This window comes from Dermacentor andersoni, chromosome 2 (genome assembly GCF_023375885.2).
Source record: "Dermacentor andersoni chromosome 2, qqDerAnde1_hic_scaffold, whole genome shotgun sequence".
NCBI lineage: Eukaryota > Metazoa > Arthropoda > Arachnida > Ixodida > Ixodidae > Dermacentor > Dermacentor andersoni.
In genome coordinates, this window is record NC_092815.1 from 226,845,408 (window position 1) to 226,851,845 (window position 6,438).

The 6,438-nt window shown below is 49.5% G+C and overlaps 1 pseudogene; it reads left to right on the plus strand.

The window, feature by feature from the left end:
• The first annotated feature begins 973 nt into the window (after nucleotides 1–973).
• LOC126539973 (uncharacterized) lies at nucleotides 974–2,974 on the plus strand (annotated as a pseudogene).
• The last annotated feature ends 3,464 nt before the right edge of the window (nucleotides 2,975–6,438 follow it).

Here is a 6,438-nt window from a genome sequence, read left to right on the forward strand (position 1 = left end):
AGCCAAGAACATTGAGCATCTGGTGTCACAGCTGTGCGTAGCGAAGCGAAGAGCCACCAAACGCTTACGGGTTCCCTCTGACCACCCAGAGCCTGATAGACATCTCCTCACCTTATGGAATAGAAGGCACCGGATACTCGCTCAGTACAGGCGGTCTGGTCGCACTGCTCACCAAAAAGCACGGTTGCGCAAAATACAGCGTTTAATCGAAGAATATACGACTACGCTCGCGTCAGACGGCTGGATGGGAATTTGCGAATCCATCAATGGACAAACTCATACGTCCAAGGTTTGGGCCATCCTGCGCTCTCTTCTCGGCCAGCGCAGGACCAACAACGGCGCGGCTCGTGTGGCCCTCCGCGAAGGCATCAGCGCTCAGGAACTTACCGAACAGGCTGCTGAACTGTTTTTCCCGCAGACGTCTCGCCCCACAGACACCACATACCAGAAGGACGTACATTCTGGAGATAATGAACCACTTAACAGCCCCTTCACCTTGATCGAGCTGGAGCACGCCTTGCAGCGTGCTAACGTACGTAGTGCTCCAGGGGTCGATGAGGTGGGCGTGGCTCATCTACGCAATCTGCCCCTTGAGCACAAGCACGCTCTTCTCGAAGAATTTAATATAGTCTGGGATACCGGGATGCTGCCCTCCACTTGGAAGCTTTCGGTGGTCAAGCCCATTCCGAAGCCTGGTAAACCACCACATACCTTATCCAACCTCCGTCCGATCTCTTTGACCTCGTGTGTCTGTAAAGTAATGGAGAGCATGGTCAACACACGCTTGATGTGGTACCTTGAAGATCGCGACCTTTTGGCTCTTACACTGTATGGATTTCGCCGTGGGCTATCAACACAGGATGTGCTAGCCCGCCTAAAACAGGACGTCCTCGACTCTAATTCGGTGCACCCACGAGCCGTTGTCGCAGTGGATATACGCAAGGCATTTGATTCCGTCCCACATAAAACTATCATGATCAAAGCACGTGCCCTTGGCATCAGAGGGAAGATGTACAACTTCATAGCGGGTTTCCTTGAAGAGCGAAGATACCAAGTCGAAGTTGGTCACGACGCCAGTGCCGTACGAACCAACCGCGTAGGCGTCCCCCAGGGCTCGGTTATTTCACCGACGCTGTTTAATATAGCTATGCACCAGCTACCTAAGCGCCTTGCCGACGTATCGGGCCTGAAACACGCGGTCTATGCCGATGACGTCACCATGTGGACGCATCAAGGGTGCATCGGGGAGCAGGAGGACGTCTTACAACGAGCTCTCGACATTATTCACGCCTATGCCACGGAAACGGGTTTACACACTGCTCCAGACAAAACAGAGTTTGTCGTCATTCATGGTGGCAGGTCTACCTTTGGAAAGCAGGAAGAAAAGCAGTCTTTTAAACTGTACATCGGTGACCAACCCATCAAACGGAAATCTACTATACGAATACTCGGTATGCACCTAGACGAGAACTGCACAGCTAACACTTGGTTCCAATGCATTACGAAGACCAGCAAACAAATCCTGCACGCTTTACGCAGAATCTCTACCCGCACCCGTGGAGTAAACGAACGTGAAATGCGGCAGTTCGCTCAAGCTTTTCTTGTCTCCCGTATCATGTACGGGCTGCCGTATCATCCAGTCAACCGCACACAGATGCACACGCTCGACCGGTTACTTAACGAAGCCAAGCGCATTGTAACTGGACTCCCAAGGTACACAAGCCTCGAAGCGCTTAAAAGTTGTAGCAAACTCAACAACCTGTCCGAGCTCGTAGACATGCACATCTATACACAAGGGACGAGACTTCGCGCCACAAAAGCCGGGCGACACACGCTCATGCTCCTCGGGTATGACGTCCACAAAATGCCGATTTTGCCCAACAACACGCCGCCGTGGGAAATCACGGCTCTCACCGATGGCAGGCCACTTCCTCTCAATATGGACCCTACTCAGCGAATGGAGCGCCTTGCATATGGCAAGAGGCATGCTAAGGCTACGAGTTCACTCTCCTTGACTGAACCCATCGTATACACGGACGCTGCACTGCCTGCAGACGACGTTAGTAACACCTGTTATGCGACTGCGTGGTACGACCAGACAAATGAAAATCAGAACCACCGCCATCATATATCAGCAGAAGCAATGTCCAGCACCCGCGCTGAGCTAATGGCCATCCTAGATTATTTGTAGTGGGCCCTCGCAACTTCATCTGAAACTGACCCTGTTCACCATCATGTGTACACAGATTCTCAGGCTGCCCATCGGGCATGTGCTAATATTATTTACACAGATCCCGTACTGCAGAATATCCGGCACCAGGCACGCCTGCTCCGCGAATGCGGTCACGATGTTACCATTCACTGGGTCCCTGCGCACTGCGGTATCCCTGGAAACGAGAAGGCTCATAGACTGGCGCGCGCTCATCTCTCTACCGCGCTAGCCAGAGCCTCCGATAATCCTTATCCTCTCTTAGCTACCACACCTGAGGTAGCAGACCAAATGGCAGACAAGCATGCGACCAAACAACGACGTGCCGCCTACCTCGCAGCAGTGGGCAATCCACTCTCTATACCGTCACTTCCACCGAAGGTATTCACACGGCGAGAGTCAGTCTTGCTTCGGAGAATCCAGACAAGCACCCTCCTTACTCCTCACTTGTTGAATCGTTTCCACAAGGGTGGCACACCACCACCCGTAAGTGGGTTCTGTTCCATGTGCACATGTCGTGCTCATCTAAACCACCTTTGTTGGGAGTGCCCCCTCTACATCCCACCAAGGCTTCGTGCCCTGGCCACCATACAGCGGGGACCCTGGCCTTCTTCTCTCCGGACTTGGGCTTGGCCGGATACCACGTCTCCGGACCATGCCATCGAGCTCTGGCGAGCACTGCTGCTGTTCCTTCAGGACCCTGCAGCACCACCCGTCGGCGATCGGCTCTGCGACAGCCACAAGCGTCATGCCGCCCCCACTTAGCTGCCTCCAGGACGTTCATTAATAAAACGGAGGCAGCCTTACCCTTCCCCTTTTCCAATAACACCCCTCCTCTTTCCACCGCAGCGTCTTCGACGCATATGAATGTGGAATAAACGTGGTTTCATTCATTCATTTGGCACGCCAGTGGAATTCATAAACTGTTTCCCGCGAATCTCCTGAAGCGTGCGGTATGCTGACTTTGCTCTACGACACTAATGAACAATGCATAGGCACGATGTAATGCTTTGCCACTAAAGTCATCCGAGAAAGTCATCACTTCCAAACGTATCCCCCTGCGACTATAAACTTTAATATGCTACCGCCGCAAGAAAATAGCAACTAACTCACCTCGGACGCGGCTTCTTCGCCTTTCCGGCCACGCATTCTGACTGCCAGCGCCATAGGGACAAACGGAGCTAACAACTCTCTTCCCCGTAGTAGGCGAAGAGAAATCTCAAGAACCGAAAGTCCTCACGTTTATCTCTCGCAACCAGTGCTCTTCGCGCGTGCGCAGAAAGAGCGGAGAAATCCAATTATAATGTGCTCATGCTCACGTTTACGCCCCCGCAAATCCGGCAATCCACCCAAACCGCTCCCGTTTACCGGAACAGCGGACAGGCTAAACGTCTCTAGTAGCTCTAGTATAAACACTGTCCAAAGCTGTAGAAAGCCCGAAGTCACCTAGGAACTGTCAAGGTCTTCTGTTGTGCGGAAGGCTCATAGCCGTATTGTTCTGCGCGGCTCGTCTGGACACTCTTAATTTTGACCCAGGAGCGCAAGTTTCGGATGACATGGATGGATGGATGGAAGGTAAGAGCGTCTCTTTTGAAGCGGGGTGATGGCAGTTGCCACCATGCTCAGCTTTTTATTTTTGTTTAACTGTGTTGTAAGTTATTCACATTCGCCATTTTATTTAAATACGTCTTCCTACACTTTTAACCTTATGTCACCACTCTGCTTTTGTGCCACCAATCCTCCAAACGCCTCTTGCTAATTTCCACCGCATATTTATTTACACGACTATTGTTATCTCTGAACCCTAGGGCCTTGGGAAGCGTGACTGTGCCCGCATCGACATCGGGATCGATACCATCACATTTTAGTACGAGGTGTTGTATTGTTTCTGCACATTTACCACACACAGTACATGTGTCTTCGTTAAATTTCTTTTTATAGCTCCGCGTCCTAAGACATCCTGATTTAGCTTCAAAGAGTATGGCACTGCCTCTTGAGTTATCATAAAACGCTTCCTTCCTGATCTGCTGTTTCCAGTATCGATATAGTTCCACACTATGCTTCTTTTCCATTGAATTTATCCAATTTTTACCTTCCGCGTTTTTAACCTGTCGTTTAATGCTCTGTCTTTCTACGTCCTCGTGTCTGGCATACTTGCTGGTTAGCTTCCTAGTTCTTTTCCGCCGTTGTGAGTCGGCGCTCTTTCTGTATAGGTATTTAAATACCTTAGCTGCCCACTTGTCATCGTCCAATTTCCCCAGGCGTTTTTCGTATAGGATTTTACTCTGAGCTTCCCGTGCTTCAAACGATGCCCAACCCATATCCCCCTGTACTGCTTCGTTTGTGGTTTTCCCGTGGGCACCTAGTTCTAATCTTCCAACAGCTCTCTGATTTACTTCTAGTCTCGACTGAACTTCTGCCCTTAAGCACAGGACCGCATACCCGAAAGTGGGCCCAGGCACCATTACTCCCTTCCAAATACCTCTCAGTACCTCATACCTGTTGTACCCCCACGATGCCCTATGTTTCATTATCCCAGCATCTCTTCGCCCTTTTGCTATGAGAGACTGTTCGTGCTTTTCCGTGTACATCTGCCCTTTGTTTATCCATACCCCCAAGATATTTGTATTCGGCCACTTGGGGTATTTTATGGCCTTGTAAGCTCCTGATCAGTTGTATCGTTGAAAAACATCCCACCGGACTTAGCTGCACTAAAACTGAAACCTAAACTGTCTCCTTCGTCTCCACAGTAATTAACCAGAGTTTGCAAATCTTCCTGCCTATCTGCTAACAGTACAACACGGTCCGCATATATTAAACCCGGTAGTCGTTGCTCAACAACCTTTCCGCCTAATCTTTACGACAGATTACACCCTAGATGGCTTTCTTGTAGCCTTCTTTCCATACTTATCTTATAAAGCATGAACAGCAGCGGTGATAGAGGACAACCTTGCCCTAATCCTTTGTGTACCTCGACACTTGTCGTGGTAACATTCCTTCCCATGTTATTTCAACATTATTTTCTCGATATATTTCCTGTAGAAAATCAATTACTTCACGATCGATACCTTCAAAAGGCAAGCAGGCACGCCATCAAGCGGGCGATACGCGGCTCGGGGTTTCTCGGTATGCGCTGTAAACTTTTCCCTTACTTTTTTCACGCCAGTTTTAGGTGCTGTTCAAATTCGCCGAAACAATATCGTGTACGTAGGCGCGTTCAACGTCGCATGCGTGCGTGAGATTCGGGAACCACGATGTTAGGACTTCTGCGAATTGACATTATATCCTGCAACCCAGGTACATACCCAAGAAAGTCCCGGGGGAGGGGGCGCCCCCCCCCCCCATCGAAATTAAGACGCATATCCCCCACCCTTCCCGCCCACGCCACCACTTCTCAAACACATTCCTAAAGCGCCGCGAAATCAATGTTGAAACTTGACAGCTATTCGGCGGTCAACATTTTGCTGCCTTTTTCACTCCTTTTGGATGGCGGTAGTCATCGGCATCTCCTGGGGTGTGAAGGCCAGTTTCCTCATCGATTCGGTTTCCACGCGATTAACTCAAGATGCATTCAGTTGTCACCGTCTTTTCGACGGTCACGCGCATCGCTGTTGCTTCGTTAGTTCAACCTTCTTTGTTTAGACTTATCACTTATCCAGGGACTAGGAAAGGGATTCGGTTCGTGGTCAGCTGGTGTGTATGCAGGTGGAACGAGCTGCGGCCAGAGAAAATGCCATCTGCATTTAACTTTTCCTTTTGCTTCATTATTTCCTCGAATAATGGCTCGTTGCGACGCTGACAGATTCTGGGAACGATATACCAGCGTTATGAGTTAGATAAGGTGGAAAATAAAATAATACGAGACAGCGTCCATCATCAAACCCTGCAATAACCCTTCAACTCATAGGCAATATGACTGTCTCGTCGGGTTTTTCTCTAATTGTAGAGCTCTTTTCGTGCAAAATTGCCAACTGGAAACAAGAGTCACAAGGAGTTGAGAAATGAGGTGATCTACTAAGGGAGAGAGCCGATTAAGGCAGCAGCCAAACAGGAAGCAAAAGAGAAAATTAACAAATAAAACCGTTGTTTACAAAATTTTTATGGATAAAAATCTTAATTTAAAAAGGAAGTAGAACAGAAAAAGGAAGTGGAGAATAATTCCGTGTGTTCGGAATGACGCTTCTAGAGTTATCATTCGAGCCACCAAACCTAGTCACTTCTGTGCTGTG